This window comes from Chiloscyllium plagiosum, unplaced genomic scaffold (assembly GCF_037043375.1).
Source record: "Chiloscyllium plagiosum isolate Xiang-an unplaced genomic scaffold, Cpla_swu_hap1 HiC_scaffold_7, whole genome shotgun sequence".
NCBI lineage: Eukaryota > Metazoa > Chordata > Chondrichthyes > Orectolobiformes > Hemiscylliidae > Chiloscyllium > Chiloscyllium plagiosum.
Window position 1 is genome coordinate 59807900 of NW_028270145.1, and position 21155 is coordinate 59829054.

The 21155-nt window shown below is 41.7% G+C and overlaps 1 protein-coding gene across 5 annotated transcripts in view; it reads left to right on the forward strand.

The window, feature by feature from the left end:
- Positions 1 to 17910: 17910 nt before the first annotated feature.
- galnt13 (polypeptide N-acetylgalactosaminyltransferase 13) overlaps positions 17911 to 21155 on the forward strand; it is a 421608-nt gene continuing 418363 nt past the window's right edge. For 2 of the 5 annotated variants that reach the window (XM_043693775.2, XM_087989067.1), the window contains exon 1: positions 17912 to 18206. The gene's annotated coding sequence lies outside the window, so the exon portion shown is untranslated. Of the gene's footprint in view, positions 18207 to 21155 lie in introns of all 5 variants that reach the window. The other 3 variants (XM_043693777.2, XM_043693781.2, XM_087989066.1) reach the window with 2 other exon arrangements.

The following is a 21155-nucleotide window of genomic DNA, read 5'->3' on the forward strand; positions in this document are numbered from 1 at the left end:
CAAACTATGACCCCTTGTACCAGTCAATCCTGCCCTGGGAAAAGTCTCTGGCTATTGACTCTATCTGTTCCTCTCATTGTATTGTACACCTCAGGTCTCATCTTTTCCTCTTTCTCTCCAGAGACAAAAGTCCAAGCTTATTCAACCTTTCTTCATAAGGCAAACCCTCCAGTCCAGGCAGCATCCTGGTAAAGTTTCTTCGCATCCTCTCCAAAGACTGTATCTTTTCTATAGTAGGGCGACCAGAACTGGTCACAATATTCCAAGTGTGGTCTCAACAGGGACTTGTAGAGCTGCAGCAAAACCTCAAGGCTCTTAAACTTGATCCCCCTGTTAATGAAAGCCAAAACACCATATACTTTCTTAACAACCCTATCCACTTGGGTGGCAACTTTGAGGAATCTATGTACTTGTGCACCCAGATCTCTCTGTTCCTACACACAGCCAAGAATCCGGTCTTTAATCCTATATTCAGCATTTGAGTTCAACCTTCCAAAATGCATCACTTCACATTTATCCAGGTTGAATTCCATCTGTCATTTCTCAGCCCAGCTCTGCATCCTGTCTATGTCACGCTGCAGCCTGCAGTAACCCTCTATACTATTGACAACACCTCCAAGCTTTGTGCTGTCTGCAAATGTACTAACCATCCCCTCAACCTCCTCATCCAAGTAATTTATAAAAACTACAAAGAGCAGAGGCCCAAGAACAGAGCCTTGCGGGACCTCACTAAACACTGTCCTCCAGGTAGAATACTTTTCATCTATAACCACTCTCTGCCTTCTGTCAGCCAGCCAATTTTGAATCCAGATAGCCAAATCTCCCTGTATCCCATACTTCCTGACTTTATGAATGAGCCTACCATGAGCAATCTTATCAAATTCCTTGCTTAGGTCCATATACACCACATCCACCGTTCGACCGTCGTTGACCTGTCTTGACACCTCCTTAAAGAACTCAATAAGATTTGTGAGGCATGACCTGCCCCTCACAAAGCTATGCTGACTGCCTTTAATCACACTATGCTTTGCCAAATAGTCATAAATCCTATCCCTCAGAATTCTTTCCAAAACTTTGCTGAATACAGATGTAAGACTGATTGGTCTCTGATTGCCAGGGATTTCCCTGTTAACCTTCTTGAAAAGAAGAACAACATTCACCTCCGGTACGAGTCCCATGGAGAGTGAGGAGCCAAATATCCTCGCCAGCTGCTTAGCAACCTCCTTTCTCGCATCCCGGAGCAGCCTAGGATAAATCTGGTCTGGCCCTGGGGACTTATCAATCTTAATGTTTTCCAAAATGTCTAGCACATGAACTTCATCAATCTTGATCTGGTCAAGACTGTATCCCAGCTCCTCTAAGTTTTCATTTACACAAGTTCCCTTTCCTTGGTGAAAACCGAAGCAAAAAACTCATTTAGTGCTTCCCCATCTGCTCAGACTCCATGCACAAATTCCCTCCGCTATTCCTCGGGCCTATTTTCTCCCTGATCATTCTCTTATTCCTCACGTATGAGTAAAATGCCTTTGGGTTCTCCCTAATCCTTCTTGCCAAGCCTTTTTCATGCCCCCTCCTGGCTCTCCTCAGTCCATTTCTGAGCTCCTTTCTAGCAAGCCTGTAATCCTCTAAAGCTGTGCTAGATCCTTGCTTCCTCCATCTTACGTAAGCTGCCTTCTTCCTTTTGACGAGAGGTTCCTCTGTTCTCATCATCCAAGGTTCCTTAATCTTACCCCTTCTTACCTGTCTCAGAGGAACAAATTTGTGCTTCACTCGCAACAACTGCTCCTTAAATAGTCTCCACATGTCTGCTGTGCCCTTTCTGTGGAACAATTGCTCCCAGTCTGTACTTCCCAACTCCTGTCTGATAGTGTCATAATTTCCTTTTCTCCAATTAAATTTCTTCCCTCGGTAACTGCTCCTTTCACTCTCCAAGGCTATGCTAAACATGAGGCAGTTGTGATCACTTACACCAAAGTGCTCTCCCACTGAGAGATCTGACACCTGACCTGGCTCGTTTCCAAGCCCCAAATCCAAAATGGCCTCTCTCCTCATCGGTCTGTCCACATACTGAGTAAGGAAACCCTCCTGAACATCCTGACAAAAACGGCTCCATCCAAACCATCTGCACTTAGGAGGTTCCAGTCGATATTGGGAAAGTTGAAATCACCCATAACAACAACCCTGCTACTTTTGTATTTATCCAGAATCTGCTCACCTATGAGATCTTCAATCTCTCTACTGCTATTAGGTGGTCTGTAGAAAACCCCCAATGCAGTGGCTGTTGCCTTGCTGTTCCTAACTTCCACCCATACTGACTCAGTAGACAAACCTTCCTCAACACCTTCATTTCTGTAGCTGTGATGCACTCTCTGATTAGCAATGCTACACTCCCTCCTCTTTTTCCACCCTCCCTGTTCTTTTTAAACGTTCTAAACCCTGGAACATCAAGAAACCATTCCTGCCCCTGTGAAACCCATGTCTCCGTTATGGCCACAACATCATAGCCCCAAGTACTGATCCATTCTCTAAGTTCTCTTATTTTGGACACTCCTCTCCTCCACTGCCTCCAGTCTTCATTCCAGCAGCTGGATTTCCTGCTCATGCTTTTTTAGCATGGCAGATAATGGCTCAACTGCTGCTTGAGTCCACTCTTGGAGTTTGGCAAACTTCCAGAGTAAGTGCTGCTTACAAAGGGACCATCCCAGGAAACAGATCACTGACTGCAGGCTATTTGATGCAGTAAGGGAGTGCCCTGTCTGCTGTCCTCCTTTAGGGCCATTTTTTTTACCGGACTTCATCCTGGCCTTAAAGCTGTCCCAGACGATTTCAGCAGCTCCAAATAGCCAGAGAGTTTAAAGTCAATGTTTTTGACTCCTGGGGGGTGGTTGATAAGGGGAGGTGTAAAAGTCCACCTTGCCCAGGGGTATGGCACAGAGCCCAGCACAGCAGACCACTCAGACTGCCGCCATTTTGGATCCGTGCGTAAATAGTTATTAATGGATGTGATCATGGAGATGTGGCTCCAAGATGACCAAGGATGGGAATTCAACATCCAGGGGTATTCAATTTTCAGGAATGATAGACAGAAAGGAAAGGGAGGTGGGTAGCGTTGCTGGTTAGGGAGGAGATTGACACAATAGCAAGGCAGGACATTAGCTTGGATGATGTGGAATCTGTGTGGGTGGAGCTGTGGAACACCAAAGGGGAAAAACAAATTAGTAGCAGTTCTGTACAGACCACAAACAGTAGTTGTGAGGTTGGGGGTGACATCAAACAGGAAATTAGAGATGCATGCTGTACGGGTACAGCAGTTATTATGGGAGACTACAATCTGCATATTGACTTGACTAACCAAATTTCTAGCAATGCAATGGAGGAGAATTTCCTGGAATGTATGATGGATGGTTTCCTCAACCAATAATTCAAGGAATCAACTAGAGAGCAAGCCATCCTAAGACTGGGTATTGTGTAATGAGAGAGGATTAATTAGCAACCTTGTGGTACGAAATCCTTTGGGGAGGAGTGACCATAATGTGGTAGAATTCTTCATTAATTTAGAGAGTGACACAGTTAAATCTGATACTAGGTATCTGAACTTAAAGAAGGCTAACTTTGATGGTATGATGCATGCATTGGTTAGGATAAGTTGGCCAAGGATACTTAAGTGGTTGATGGTGGTTTGGCAATGGCAGACATGTAAAAAACACATGGATGAACTTCAACAATTGTATATCCCCTGTGTGGTGCAAGAGTAAAACAGGGGAAGTGGTTAACTGTGGCTAATAAGGGAGTTCAGAGATAGTGTAAAATCTAAAGAGGAAGCATATACACTGGTCAGAGAAAGCTGCAAACCTGAGGACTGGAAGAAATTTAAAATTCAGCAGAGATGGACCAAGAGTTTAATTTGGAACAAGAAAATAAAATACAAAACTAAGCTTTTAGAAAACATAAAAACTGACTGCAAAAGCTTCTATAGATATGCACAGAGAAACAGACTGGTGAAGACAAATGTAGGTGTCTTGCAGTGAGAATCAGATGAATTCATAACGGACAAGAGAGATGGAAGACCAATTAAACAAATACTTTGGATCTGTCTTCACTAAGGAGGACACAGATAACTTTAAGGAAATGCTAGGGCACAGAGGATCAAGCATGAAGGAGGAACTAAAGGAAATCCTGGTTAATCAGGAAATGATATTGGGAAATTGATGGGATTAAAACCTGATAAATTCCTGGGGTCTGATGCTGAACATCCCAGAGTACTTAAGGAAGTGGCACTAGAAATAGCAGATGCATTGGTGATCATTTTCCAGCATTCTGTAGGCTCTAGAAGAGTTCCAATGGAATCGAGGGTAGCTAATGTAACCCCACTCTTTAAAAAGGGGGTGGAGAGAAAAATAGAGAATTCTAGGTCAGTTAGCCTGACATGGGTGGTGGGGAAATTGCTGAAGTCAATTATTAAGGATGGAATTACTGAGCATTTGGAAAGCAATGACGGAATCAGTCCTAATCAGTATGGATTCACTAAAATGATATCATGCTTGACAAATCTTCTGGAATTTTTTGAGGATGTGGTCTGTCAGGTAGACAATGGAGAATCAATAGATGTTGTGTGTCTGGACCCTTAAAAGGCTTTTGACAAAGTTCTCCACAAGAGATTAGAAAGCAAAAATTAAAGCTTATGGTATCAGATGTAATGCATTGACTTGGATAGAAAAGTGGTTGGCAGACAGGAAGCACAGAGTCGGAATAAACGGGTCCTTTTCAGAGTAGCAAGCAGTAATGAGTGGTACCATGGGGTTCAGAACTGGGACTCCAGCTATTCACAATATTCATTTACAATTTGGATGAAGGAATTGAATGCAATATCTGCAAATTTGCAGATGACACTAAGCTGGGTGGCAGTGTGTACTGTGAGGAGGATGCTAAGAAGCTGTAGGGTGACTTGGACAGGTTGGCTGAGTGGGCAAATACTTGGCAAATGCAATATAATGTGGATAAATGTGAGATTATCCACTTTGCTAAAAAAAACAGAAAGGCAGATTATTATCTGAATGGTGGCAGTTTAGGAAAAGTTGAGGTGCAATGATATCTGGGTGTCATGGTGGAACAGTCACTGAAGGTTGGCATGCAGGCGCAGTGAGGAAAGCTAATGGCATGCTGGCCTTCATAACGAGAGGATTTGAGAATAGGAGTAGGGATGTCTTGCTACAGTTATACAGGGCTTTGAAGAGGCCATACCTTGAGTATTGTGTGCAGTTTTGGTCTCCCATTCTGAGGAAGGATATTCTTGCTATTGAAGGAATCCAGCGAAGGTTTACCAGATTGATTTCCAGGACTGACATATGAAGAATGATTGGATTGCCTGAGCTTGTACTCACTGGAATTTAAAAGAATGAGGGAAGAGTTCATAGAAATGTATAAAATCCTGATGGGACTGGACAGGATAGAGGTGGAGAGAATGTTCCTGATGTTGGGGAAGTCCAGAACTACGGGTCACTGTCTAAGAATAAGGGTTAAGCCATTCATGACTGAGATAAGGAAGAATTTCTACCACAGAAAGTGTCAGGGTCAGTTCATTAGATGTATTCAAGAGGGAGCTGGACATGACCCTTGTGGCTAAAGGGATAAGGGTATGTAGAAAAAGCAAGATTGGGATACTGAAATTGCATGATTAGCTATGATCATATTAAATGATGGTGCAGGCCCAAAGGGCGGAATGGCCTACTCCTGCACTTATTTTCTACGTTTCTATGTTTCTATGTCTAATTAATGCCTTATGCAAGTTCAGCATGATCTCTATGCATAACCTCCATCCCCTATTAATAAAGGCTAAGATACTGTATACTTTATTAATTCTTCGACTCTTTTGTGAATTATGTATATATATACCCATGAGTTATAACATTCTTCACAAGAGTATTGTACAATATTGCATCAAACACCTTTTGGATGTCTAATTGCAATACATCAACAGAATCACCATCATCAAACTTCTTTATAAAATTCCATCAAGTTAGTTAAACATAACTTTCCCTTAAGAAAACTGTGTTGGCTTTTACTAGTAAATAAAAATAATTTTTCCACATGACTATTAACTCTACCCTGAATAATTGTTTCCACAATTGTTTGCACCTTCCAAACCATCACCACCACCATCTAAATGGAGAAGAGCATCGGATGCCTGGGAAAACAACCAATTGTGAATATGTAAGCCATTCGCCATCCTGACTTGGAAATATAGTTGGGGTTACTTCAGTGTCACTTGGTCCATGTTTCAGAACTCCCTAATGGCATTGTTGGTGTAACTGTATCAAATGGACTGCAGTAGTTCAAAGAAGTAGCTCATCACAACATTTTTAAGGGCAATCAGGGATGGGGAAATAAATGTTAGGCCAAATGGCAAAGTCAACATCCCTGAATGAATAAAACAAAAGACCTGAAATTAAACTGATTGGTTTGTAATGTTGGGGTAATATTTACACATTTTATTGAAGAAGTGTGTTACATTTACAAATCTCTTGTCATCTAGCATCACTCCTGAATTTAGAGAAAATTGAAAGTTTATTGCCAGTGCCTGAGTATCCTGTGAATTTCTACTCTCACTTCCTTCAATATCATTTGATGCATTTCCCCTGCTCCTGGTGACATATCAACTTTAAGTACCATCAGCCTATTTGGGGGAGAAGGAAGACTTGCCTGTGCATCACCCTATCCAGCAAGACCTTCAGGACCCTGCTTGCAAAGCAGAACATTGATTTCCCCTTTCTGCCACACTGGGGGCAAATGTCAGGAACCATGCAGAGCAGCCTTGGACTGACAATGATTGTCCAGGAGAATAACAGACTTCTAAAGATGAGGGATGCTCGTCTTTCAGTAGATATCTGCTCCATGGCATGTTAATCTGGAATGGCGCATGGTAAAATGGGGCAGAAATCAGCTGGTATAGACTGCATACAGTTTATTAATGAGAAGAGTTTGGTAAAATGTAGTGAGAGAGCTCACTAATTCAATGCAATTTGGATGTAGCCAAAAAAACATACGATTTAACAATGAGAAGTTCCTAAAAACAGCAGCTCATAAAGGAACACTTCCATTGTCCCCTTAACTGAACTGTCACTCATCAAGCTAAAATTCCTGCAATAAATCTTACTTGGAACTTTCCTCCGTGCACCAAATTTCCACATTGAATTAAACTCCCCAAGTACTCACTCTCATCTTGCTCCACTGTAGTGTGAGGGTAAATCCCTTACTGATAGTATGGTTAACAAAACCCTCTCTTAAATAGAGAGACTCTGATGTGTCAACAGTTAGTTCAACTTAATTTCCTGCTGCAGTGATTAATACCAATTGTAAAATTTAACTTGCTTGAACATTAGTTAGTTCTTGATTCGAGGCCAAACACTGACTTTTAATGTAAAACTAAACTTGAGAAAGACTTAACAGTTAAGTTTCCACTTTGAATCAAATTATCCAAATTTTCATTCTAGCTCCTCTTACAATGGCATGGCCTGACTTTTCATGGAAAAGAGTGACTTTTAAAAAATATAAATATTTATCTATAATGGCTGCAGTGATCATCAATCAGATTGAGCTGAAGATCATTAAGCATCAGTAAATAAGAATTAGTCTTAAATGAAATGCATGTAGTTATAAAAGGCACTGAAATTATAATCTGAATATCTTAGATGATCCACATCTACCTTTATAGAAGTTACACATTGGGATATAAGTAACCTCCATATCATCACGTTTGAATAAAAACAATTATATCAGATACTGTTATTTATAAAGAAGTTGTATTTCTGGCAGAGGTTTTGGAGTAGCGAGACGGATCAAAAGAAACATCAATTCACAACAACGAGAAACTGGAAGTGCCTCTCTTTTCCTGCATTTCTCAAGGTCAAAGTCAATGCCCAGTGAATAAAATAACTTAGGAGAACAAGCGTTGACTGAGAACTCAAGAATATCTGCAAACTTCACCATTGCTGAAGAAACAAGAAAATAGACAACGGTTGGAAGCTGGATCATTCTCACAAATCAAGGACAGTATGAACATTAAACTCCAATTGCCTTTACCTCCGTTCCTTTGCTGGATTCCCTTCCACACTTCTGTTGAGCGAGTCTTCCCTGTCTTAACACCCCTCTTGGTTAGTCACACAGATATTTTTATTTCTTTATTAGCACATAGCTCTCCCACTTCAACTAATGCATAATTAATGAAATCAAAATGAAAGAGTCAAATTACAAGGTCTTGTTGATAGATAAGTTTGATGATTTTGTTATCAATTAATCCCATAAAGTGATATCAAACACATACACAAACACGGGTAGTAAGGTTAAACAGAAATGTGTTCTCTGCTCCCTGCATTCCTCTAGCTCAGATATGAAAAACTCTGCGGAACATTAGGTTTCAAATATTTGGGAGCAGAAGCTGGCAGCAGCTCACAGTGACAGCTCCATAGTTGGCCGAGGAAGAAATGCCCGAAACTGCTGGCAAATAGTGAACTGCTGGAGGTAAGCCTCTCGATTAGCCCCAGGCAGAAGAGGATGCAATAGTGTCAGCAGTGAGGAAATTGACATGCACAGATGTAGGAGCAACAGGCATGTCAGTTGGGGCTAATGGTAACCTGACACAAAGGCTGCTGGACTGCAGCAATGCTGTGGAGATAATGCTGACTCAAAGATGCAATGCTGCTGTCATGGACAGGTTGGTGGCTGGCTTGGAGAGCCAGGTCCAGCACTTTCAGAAACAAAAAAGGGGCAGCATAGTGGCTCAGTGGTTAGCACTGCTGCCTCACAGCGCCAGGGACCTGGGTTCAATTCCCGCCTCAGGCAACTGTCTGTGTGGAGTTTTCACATTCTCCCCGTGTCTGCGTGAGTTTCCTCCAGGTGTTCCAGTTTCCTTCCATAGTCCAAAGATGTGCAGGTTAGGTGAATTGGCCATGCTAAATTGCTTGTAGTGTTAGGTGCATTAGTCAGGAGTGAATGTAGGGGAATGGGTTTGGGTGGGTTGCTCTTTGGAGGGTCAGTGTGGACTTGTTGGGCCGAAGAGCCTGTTTCCACACTGTAGGGAGTCTAATCTAAGAAAAACAGAAAATGCTGGAAGAGCTCAGCAGCCCTGGCAGCATCTGTGGAGAGAAATCATAGTTGACATTCCAGGTTGAGTGACCCTTCTTCAGAGTATTCAGCAATTTCAGAAACTGCTGGATACGCACACAGACATATACTCCATCATGTCAACTATTGATCCTCATGACTGAAGGCATGATGACAGGGCAATATGAAGCCTGGCTTCACTCCAGGTGACACTTCCTCACAGGTTGACAGTTTTATGCAAGGAAATACACAGTTGGAAAAAGGAACATAGAGGTCCCTAGGATATCTCTTTTAAGGGCACTCTAGCTCTATAACTCCATCCTGTTGACATCTCTTTGATTGTTAGAAGTTCAAAATGAACAATGTCCACCTATTTCTTGCAAGGAGATCCACAGCGTGTCTGGCTCATTCAGACATAAATGCTGTAAAATGTTGCCATCAAAACGCCAAGGTTAAAAGGCTCCACTGCTGAGCAGGGTCTCTCCACCCCAGCTGCAGAACCTGGGATGACATTGAGACGTAGTGAGACAGAATCAATAGAACCTTTTGAGGGCACGTTGTTGGCACAATGACACTGCAGTGTAAGTCAATGCTCACATTTTCATAAATGTTCATTGTCTTGCAATGTATCTGTTTGTTTCAACACAGGCTTTTTAAAAGATTTACCAATGGGATAGGAGCGTCACTGGCTGAGCCAGCATTTGTTACCCTTCTCTGATTGCCCTTGAGCAGTAGTGAGTCTTACAGACCCCTCCTTTACAGGTTGAGACAATTAATCCATCCACGCTAGGTGCTGTCACAGCCATTTTCCAGCTTATTGAGTAGTTTCCATAGCCAGCACAATAAAAGATGACAACAAATTCATTTTCAGGAACGATTTCAGCCTCTGCATTCACATATGATGCAGATCCCTTTCCTGAAGGCCATTTCTGTGAGCCCTCTAGGCTTCACAGTTCCCCAGATCTCCACCCAACACAAGCAAAAAATGGCCTGGCCATGCAGTTACTGTTCCTTTCCTGCCAATCACTGATTTTAATTAAGCTAGAATCTGTGGAGAGAGAGAAAGAGAGAGATAGATAGAATTAACATTTCAGGATGAATATATCTTTTCTTTGAATAGAATTCATATTCTTCAGAAGTGTTATGGCAACTCAAAATGTTAATGTTGTTTTTATTTCTTTGTAGGTATTGTCCAACTTATTGAGTTGGAGATAAGGGTTCTGGGATAAATGAAGGCAGGGATAGATATCATGTAGTTGGAAGTAGACAGTCATATTGATGGAGGCATTTGTGAGCTCTGAAGTTTGAGTAGTTAAAATTAGCTCGAGGAGAATGTAAAAGGGTCATGAAAACGTTATGATCACAGTAGTGACGAACAAATTTTAAAAGATGTTTGAATTTTCAGTGACTGTTCGGAAAGATCACATGACAATATTTCAAGTTTTAACTTATGTTGTAACAAACAAACTAAATGCAACATAATTTGTCTAAACAATATTCAGTTTGGCAGCCTTTATTCAAAATTACAAAAGAAACTCATTTACTTTTCAAAAAAGATGATAATCTCCTCCACAGTGGCAGCTTACTCAGTTCCTCAAGTGGAACTTCATTCTTCTGGAACCAGACCAAAATGATCCTCAGCTTTGGATGGCTTGTTTTCTTGATCTTTCTTCAGCTAGGTAACTATAACACCCAAACTGACATACACTGTATTTTGCTCTGGAAACTTCTCCCTCTCATTAAAGCTAGGCAAATCTTAAATTGCTTAAATCACTCATTTAAATCGTCAAAAATTTGGGGTTGAATATTATTATAACATTGGCGATCTCACCTGCCAGCTGAGTCCCCGAATCAATTGGGGGTAAGTAAGGTGGAAAGAGTGAGTGAGCAGCAAGGAGAGAACATTATCTCTCATTGGGTGCACTATTTCTGATGTGCCTTTCCTCAATCAGAAATTGAATGCCTTTCATACAGTGACTCCCCTACCTCTCAAGAGTCAGCAGGTCAGGCAGCATCCGAGGAGCAGGAAAATCAACGTTTCGGGCAAAACCCCTTCATCAGGAATGAGGCTGGGAGCCTCGGGGTGAAGACATAAATGGGAGGAGGGTGGGGCTGGGGAGAAGGTAGCTAAGAGTGCAATAGATGGATGGAGGTGGGAGTGAAGGTGATAGGTCAGAGAGGAGGGTGGACCATTCCCTCCACGACTACCTCGTCAGGTCCATGCGCCCCCAACAACCCACCCTCCCCTCCTGGCACCTTCCCCTGCCACCATGGAAATTGCAAAACCTGCGTTCACACCTCTCCCCTCACCTCCATCCAAGGTCCCAAAGGAGCCTTCTACATCCATCAAGGTTTCACCTCCACTTCCACACATGTCATTTATTGTGTCCGTTGCTCCTGATGCAGTCTCTTCTACACTGGGGAGACCAGACACCTTCTTGCAGAGCGCTTCAGAGAACATCTCTGGGACACCTGCACCAATCAACCCCACTGCCCCCTGGCCGAACATTGCAACTCCCCCTTCCTCTCTGCCGAGGACATGCAGTTCCTGGGACTCCTTCACCACCACTCCCTCACCACCTGATGCCTGGAGGAAGAACGCCTCATCTTCTGCTTCGGGACCCTTCAACCCCATGGCATCAATGTGGACTTCACCAGTTTCCTCACTTTCCCTCACCCCACCTTACCCCAGCTCCAACCTTCCAGCTGAGCATCATCCTCATGACCTGTCCCACCTGTCAACCTTCCTTCCCAACTATCCGTTCCATCCTCCTCTCCGACCTATCACCTTCACCCCAAATCCATCCACCTATTGCACTCTCAGCTATTGTCTCTCCAGCCCCACCCCACTCCCATTTACCTCTCCATCCCCAGGCTCCCAGCTCATTCCTGATGAAGGGCTTTTGCCCAAAACGCCGATTTGCCTGCTGCTTGGATACTGCCTGACCTGCTATGCTTTTCCAGCACCACACTAATCTTGACTCTAATCTTCAGCATCTGCAGTACCGACTTCTACATCTCAGTAGTGACAGGCTTACCTGATAGTTTTACCTGCCATGAGCACTGCCCAGTGACACATCCCCCGAGGGATGGTTTGATACCAGCGATAGCAGATTAAGGCCCTTACAATGATTCATAATTGGTGATGCCAATTGGCATTAGGACAGGAGGGTGACTACAAAGGTCCCATCCAGCATGTGATTCAGGCAGAAATTGAACAGTGGTGAGATACAGGTATATCATCTCTAAAGCACTAAACAGGACAGAATATTCTGCCATTGGTCTCTTCAATCTGAAAGTAATCTCCAAATTATGCACGATGAACAGTAGAGAATGGCAGCTTTTTTCCTTTTGCCCTATATTTCATTCACTCTCAGATTTTTGCAGATTGACCTGCTTCTGTCAGATTTAATGATATGTGAGAAAACCCAGTAAACTAATACTAAAATGCCTGATATGCACTTTGTATCCCTCAAAGTCCATCTCATTTCAGATGAATCACTTAGGCCCTGCATAGAGATAGATGTTAATTAGCTGTCTTTGTTCATCCAATTCCATTTTATCTTGAAACCAATTGACAGTTTAAAGTGTAACTATATATATAAAGTAGGCCATTCTTAATACCTTCCTATGAGAATGAAAGGCAACCTGCCTCTTGCTCCCTCCTGTAACCTTTAACAACTAATCCACTTAAGCTTACTGTTGGGTAGAATATGGTTTCGTAACCCCTTCATTCCTTCAGTTTATCTTAAATTAAAGAGATAATCCCAAATCATAGTACTGGAGCAGTGGAGTACATGTCAACCAAGGTATACTGGGCTTTCATTAATGTAACAGCTCGACGACATTAAACTATCATGTATACCCTACTCACCATACAACTAAGAGACTATTTATATATTGGACAAGGAGAGATACGAGTTGGATTAATGATGTAAATGTGAGGGGAATGAATAAATATTACAAAAGCTTCAGCTTTGCAATATGCACATAAGGTAGCTAAGACAGTTAATTCATTGATCACAAACAAAAAAATGAAAGTAAGCAAATAAAATAAACTCAACTACCAATTTAAATTTAAGACCAATCAACATACATTTAACTCAGGAAAAGTAAAACCAAAGTTTAAAAAACACAGTGATAACCATTTGCATTAAGAACATAAGAAATAAGAGAAGGAGTAGACCATCTGTCTATGGAGCATGCTATGCCATTCAATAAGATCATCACAGATATTTTTGTGGACTCAGCTCCATTTACCTGCCCACTTGTCCTAACTGTTAATTCCTTTATGGTTCAAAAATCTATCTATCTTTGCTTTAAAAACATTCAAAGAGGTAGCCTTAACTGCTTCATTGAGCAGTGTATCAGATAAAGTCCACTACGTTAAGAATCCACTCAGGGGTCTGTAGGATAAGGTGAATTATGATCTATTCTATCTATGTCTTTCATAATTTTGTATACCTCAATCAGATCTCCCTCTCAGCTTCCACTGCTCCACAGAAAACAACCTAGTCTATCCAATCTGTCTCCTCATAACTGAGCCTTTTCATCCCAAGCACCTTCCTAGTGAAACTCCTTTGCACCCTCTCCATTCAGTCACGTAATGCAGTGACCAGAACTGCACACAGTATTGTGCAGTGTATATTGTGTATTAAATATTGTGTTTATATCCAATGTTTTATAAAGTTGTGACCCTCTCCAATAAAGGCAAGCATCCTATATGCCTGTTCTACTATCCTGTCTACCTGAGTTAATGCCTTCAGGGATTTAAGAATTTGTATGCCAAGGTCCCTTTGTTCCTCAATACTTCCTAGGGACCCATCATTCACTGGTGTACATCATTCCCTTGTCAGAACTTCCAAAATTCATCACCTCACACTTATTCGGATTAAATTCCATCTGTGAGTGCTCTGCCCAATTTAACTGTTGATCAATATCAGACTGTAGCCTGACACCATCCTCCTCAATATCAGAAACACCACCAATTTTCATGTCATTTGCAAACATATTAATTAAACCTTCTACATTCACATCTAAGCAGTAATTGTACATAAAAGAAAACAGCAAGAATGACAGCACAGATCCTTGTGGTATACTGCTGGTCATAGGCTTCTTCTCACAGAAACAAACCTCCACCATCACTCTTTGCCTCCTACTTGTAAGCTTATTTGGGATCCAATTTGTCAACTTGCCTTGGATCCCATGAGTCTTACCTTTCGGACCAGCCTTCCATGTGGGACCTTACCGAAGTCCGTGTAAATCACGTCAACTGCATTATTCTCATCAATCTATTTAGTCACCATTTTAAAAAAAAAACTCAGTTGAATTAGTCAGACAGAATCTCCCTTTCACAAATTCATGCTATCCTCGCTCATACACTACTTTTACAAGTATTGATTAATTCTGTCCATCAGAAATGTTTGCAATAATTACCTGGCCTATCTGCGCTAGCCTTGTTGAAAAAAGGAACCACATTAGCTCTTGTTCAGTCATTTGGCACTTTGCCTGCGGCCAATGAAGTATTAAATATATCCAGCAGGGATTCAGAAACCTCCTCCCTTGCCTCTCATAGCAGCCTGGGATCCATCTCATCAGTCCCTAGGTATTTATGCACTTATATATTGTCTAAAGACTCTAATACCTCCTCTTTATTAATCTTTATGTGTTCTAGAACCTTCCCATCACAACTGATATCTTCAGCTACAATGTCTTTCTCCTTTGTTAAAAGTGCAAAGTATTCATTTAAAACCTCATTGGCTCCATGCTCAGGTTACCCCTTTAGTCTCTAATCAGCTCTACTCTTTTCCCGGTCATCCTCTTACTTTTAATACACTTACTAAAAACTTTGGGGTTTTCATTGAACTCATATTACAAAGATAATTCATGGTCCCTCTTTGCCCTCTTAATTTCCTTTTTAATGAACATTGTGAACTCTCTGTACTTTTGAAAAGCCTCCCCTGTTTATAATGTGCTGCCCATGACATATGCTTCCTTCTTTTTCTTCATTGAACTCACAATATTCTTTGACATCTAGGGTTCCTTGGACCTACTGCCTTTGATCTTCATGCATAGACAAAGACACTGGCCCTTAATTGTCACTATACTACTTTGAAAAGATCCTACTTTTCAAATGTAGATGTACCCTACATGTAACTTCTCCCATTCCGTGTGTCAGATCTTGTCTGTCATTTTTGTCTCCTTAATATTAATATGCTTGTTTCCATTATTTTACTAGGCAAAAGTGAGGACTACAGATGCTGGAAATCAGAGTCTAGATTAGAGTGGTGCTGGAAAAACACAGTAGGTCAGGCAGCATCCAAGGAGCAGGAAAATCGACGTTTTGGGCAAAGGTCCTTCATCAGGAATTCCTGATGAAGGGCTTTTGCCCAAAATGTCAATTTTCCTGCTTCTCGGATGCTGCCTGGCCTGCTGTGCTTTTCCAGCACCACTCTAATCTAGACTCCATTATTTTACTGACATGACTTAAAAGATCATTTCATCTTGATTCCTGTCATGGTTTGTATGTCCTCTCCCCACCATTTTGTGATTCGGTATATTTGCATTAATTTGACCGACTGTCTGCACAAATGTTGCCTGACCTGCTTGAAGCTTCCAGTATTTCTTGTTTTTCATTTAGTCATAGCATCTGCAATGTTCTGCTTTTTTCTTTTATTATATAAATGTGGTAGTATCTAAGAGAAACAGATTTCCATCAGAGGTTGTGTTTGAAATATAAATGTACTAGCAGCCTTGAGGGATAAGTTAAATCATAGAATCATTTTGCCTATATTCTTCAATTAAAGGATTGATTGTTTCAAGTCCTTGAATTTTGATATTCATATCTGTTGTTCTTGAATAAATTGATCAAAGTAGACATCTAATCATTTTATTGCACATTTAGTTTGTTTAAGCTGTCAAATATTTCTGCAGCTGTATTGACTTAACAGAAGGCTTCATATTTGCTTCTCTTGTGCCCTCTTTATGGAGAAGAATGTTATGACCTAATATTGCTGTTAAAATGTTTTGCATCCGTCTAAACCTATATAAGTAACACGGTGTGTTTTTTCCTTCAAGTAATGTTCCTTCTCATAAGCAAACCAGTAACCCCATCTGATTCTGTAAATTATTGTGTTCACATTTCCTTTCCTCCAAAATCTTTCATCACCCTTCTTAATATGTCCAAGATTTCAGAATTGAAAAAAAAAATCAGTTTTGCTTCCAATTTCCATTCTTCTCACACCTTTACCTGGTCAATCTCTGACTCTTCCTTTCTTTTCTTTGACTTCTATGTTTCTATTTCTGGGGATAGGATGTGCACCACTATCCACTATGCTCTCACTGACTCCCACAATTACCTCAATTAGATTTTTTCACACCCTGCTTGCTGCAAGAATTCCATTTCACTCTCCCTGTGTCTTCCTCATTTTCCAATGATACCATCTTCCACTAGGGCATCTCCTATTTTGTAACCTGAGAATTTCCTCCCACTGTGGTTGATAGGGCTTTCAACTGTGTCTGACCCATCTCCCACACTTCTATCCTCATCTCTTCCCCTCCCTCCCAGAACAATAAGATTCCCCTTGTTCTCACTTTCAATCCTGCCAATCTTAACATTCAAAGGATCTTGAACACATGCACCAGCAGATTCCAAAACAGCTTCCTCCCTGCTGTTATTAGGCTGAAGAATGGACTCTCTAACTTCAAATAATATTAATCTTGTTAATGTTGTTCTTGCCTCGCGCACATCCTGGGTGGTATAACATGTATTCCTCACTCTGTCCAAGTTATTTTTCACCCAATTAATCTGTATGTCCTTGCTTACTATGATTTTACTGTATTGCTAGCAAACAACGTGTTTCACTGTACTTAGGTATTTGTGACAATAAATCAAATCATCCTTTGCCATGTTCACCATCACCAAAAGGAGACCACGATCAAACAAATCTTTGCTTCTGGTCAACTGTCAGCATTCTGCAGGCACCATTCCCGCCACAAAACCCTAACTCTTCATCACTCCATCACTTCTAGCACTTCCTTATCCCTTCTGCACCTTCCGATGCAATCGCAGAAGTTGTAACACTTGGCCATTCACCTCCTCCTTCGCTACTGTCCAACATGCCAAACACATCTTCCAAGTGAAGCAGTGTTTTACCTGTATTTCTTTGAATCTAGTCTACTATATTCGCTGCTCCCAATGCAGCCTTCTTTGCATTGGCGAGACCTGCTGCAGACTGGTTGACTGCTTTGCGGAATGCCTTCATAATGTCCACAGGAATGCCCTGACCTTCCGGTTGCTTGCCATTGTAATAACCGTCCTTGCTCAACTTTCCCCTCTACATTTTCCACTAAACGTTTCGTCACCCTGCCATTAACTCACTTAGGTGGCTCACATTTAAAGCCACAATGTTAAAACAGGTGTCCTGCAAGTAGCAAATTACAAAGTGAATTCAGCTCCAAGATGCTGGACAGCTCCTTTCGCTGCTCCCCCCTGCGGTAGAACACTCACATCGAGCTGCAGCTTCCAGCCCCGCCCTCTGTTCACGGAGACTGGGGTCCAGCGCCAGGCCCAAAGACAACAGCGTGTTGTCGGGTTTGATTGGCGATTTCTGCAACCAAACAAAGGAGCGAAGAAGCGATCCTGGGAAACCTATTGGGTAAAGTTACAGCAAATAGCCAATAAGATTTTGCGGGAGGCGGGGTGTCATTGCCAATTCATTGTGATTGACGGCTGCTTGAGAGCGTAGACCTGACAGCTCGAGCTTGCGCAGTGGAGGGGGCGGCCTCGGGATGAGGAGCACCTGAATTGGTCAGTGGCTTTGGGAGTTAGTAGCTGCTTGTTTCCAAGCGCGCTGCTACGGCGGGTCAAAGTAAATATCAAACACGGCCAAGTAATGGCGAGGATGCAGACTTGGGTCCTTGGTAGAGAAGCCATCGCATCATCTCTTGACTCCCAGAATTAGTGCTGCACTTTAACATATCTTCGCAGCATTTTCTTCAACAAGCGCTGTGTTCCTAAGTGTTTGTGATAATTGATTGGGCTCTGCAAGAATGCAACAAGTTAATTGCACCAGATACTGCCCCGACTATCTTTCTTGCGTTAGAGCGTAAGTCTGTTCGTTCCTCTTTTTTGTGCGAAATATATCTTGTTAAATATTTTTGCCTAGGAGATTATATGCACTGTCAAGTCGGCAGTGAACGTGCACTTGTGTCAGAAAGAAGACAGGCTGCGAGAATGAGTGACCATTGAGACTGAAAGCAGTTGTAAAGACAAATCGTTTAAGAATTCAAGGTAGACTGCAGCAATTCTGCTTTGAATCGAAATGATCTTAAACAAATTGGTCGTATTTAAGGTCAAAAAGTGTGGCGCTGGAAAAGCGCAGCCAGTCAGGCAGCATCCGAGGAGCGGAGAATCGACGTTTCGAGCGTAAGCCCTTGATCAGCACCACACTTTTTGACACTGATCTCCAGCATCTGCAGTCCTTACTTTCTCCAAATTGGGTCGCAATTATAATCCAGATGGTTTCTATCATTTTTACCATAGTCGAGACTGAGAAAATGCATCAATTTTATTGACCGTGCTTTTAAATGATGCGAAAAATTAATTAATAACTTCTGATCGTTATTAATCGGATGTTGAACTGTGTTATAAACTTAAGCTGATATCGCCGCGATATTTTACGCAGACTTTATGGAGCTGGACTTTAAGAAATCTTCGAGCTAGTTCGAGAAGCCCGTCTGTGTAGTATATGCATTCCGACGAAAACTAAACCACGGGACTTAATATTTATTAATTTAACAGCTTGGTACAGTAGCTAACATATCTGACAAGTTTTGTCTCATCTCTTCTTGGCGAAAGCCCCTCAGTCCGCAACCTTTGATTACGGACGTACTGGGATCACTGTTTCGTACAGCAGAATTATGCATTGTGTTGCTTTCAGTAATTAATTTGTACAAGGAACAGGACGAATTAAAATCAATATGATAAATTAAATATTTTACAAGCAACAATTAATTTGCCGAGTACAGTATTAGATATGTAGACAAACCTTTATAATTAAGTCTGGCAACGTGAAAGCATAAATGGAAATTTTATGTGATATATATCGTGCACTTGGAAGGACATTTATATCGCACGAAAACACTGTCATAGCTGAAACAGTTGATCTGGCGGAAACAAGTTACTGCTTCTCCTTGTTTATCGATTTTGATCGCTATCACTAGCGAGGATTCCGAATGCTTACAGGCAAAGTGCTGCGGACGCCGGAAAGCTGAAACAACCAAAGGGAGCACTGGGGTCGAGAGTGTGGTGTTGGAAAAGCACAGCAAGTCAGGTAGCATCGGAGGAGCAGGAAACTCGATATTTCTGGCAAAAACCCTTCTTCGGGAATCCTCGGATACTGCCTCGTCTGCTGTGCTTTTCCAGCACCACACTCTAATCTCCAGCATCTGCAGTCCTCACTTTCGCCTAACAGAGCACTGGAGCAACTCAGCATCTGTGGAGAGAGGAACTGCGAACGTTTTCAGTTGATATAAATTCTTTAGAACTTCGGAGCACCTCTGAAGAAGTCATAACAGATTCGAAACGTTCACTGATTCTTCCTGCACCGATGCTGCCCGAGCTGCTGAGTTTCTCTAGCGCTATTTGTTTATCAGTGCGAAACCCTGATATGCAAGCTCATGTGCAAATTAATTGAAAATAAATTTTGTGCAATAAAATAATACCAGATATAAATGAAACACTAATAATATGCCAACTTCATGATTTTAGGTTTAAATTATTTGTGATGTAAACAAAACCTATGGCTCATTCTGTTACTTCCTGGTCTTTACTTGTTCATTACCAATCATTTAGTATTGAACTCGAATATTGCTTTAAAAAAGTCATATTGTGGAAACACTTCTTGCATGCATCAGGAAAAATGCAAGGTGCCAGACTTCAAATAATCTCAATTTATACTATGGAAGACAGGGTGCTAATTGACAAGACAGTTTGGGAAAAGCAATTGCCAGAGAGAAGGCATCAGTGAAGCATGGGCTCACCAAACCTCTGGGTAGTTTAAAAAAGGCATAAGACTTGAACATGTTTCCCTTTGTTTTGCAATGAATAATTTCTGCATATAAATGCATGCTTCGTCTAAGAAAATGTACTTGAACCATGATACAAACTTGACTGGTTATTTAACTTCCTTGTTATTATAACTGTGGGCACATTTCCAAAGAAATGGGGATAGCCACAGAAGACTACTGCACTAGCTGCCGACCTCTCTTACCTTTCCTGGAGTTAACCCATCTATGTGACTGTATCTCAGACTTTCCCCCCTTCCTATAACTGCCATCCATCACATACTGTTGCTGTTGCAAATTCCTCATTACAATGACTTAATGTTGATGGCCTGTACAGGCCATCGACATGAAGGACAAAAGGGTAACTAGGGAGAGAATAGGGCTTCTCAAAGATCAGCAAGGCGGCCTTTGTGTGGAGCCACAGAAAATGGGGGAGATACTAAATGAATATTTTGCATCAGTAATTACTGGAGAAAAGGATATGGAAGGTATAGAATGTAGGGAAATAGATGGTGACATCTTGAAAAATGTCCATATTATAGATGAAGAAGTGCTGGCTGTCTTGAAATGCATAAAGGTGGATAAATTCCCACGAGCTGATCAGGTGTACCCTAGGACTCTATGAGAAGCTAGAGAAGTGATTGCTGGGCCTCTTGCTGAAATATTTTTATCATCCATAGTCATAGGTGAGGTGCCTGAAGACTGAACGTTGGCTAACGTGGTGTCACTGTTTAAGAAGGGTGGTAAGGACAAGTCAGGAAATTATAGACCAGTGAGCCTGACATTGGTGGTGGGCAAGTAGTTGGAAGGAATTCTGAGGGACAGGATGTACATGTATTTGGAAAGGCAAGGACTGATAAGTGATAGTCAACATGGCTTTGTGCGTGGGAAGTCATGTCTCAAAAACTTGATTGAGTTTTTTGAAGAAGTAACAAAGAGGATTGATGAAGGCAGAGCAGTAGATGTGATCTATATGGACTTCAGTAAGG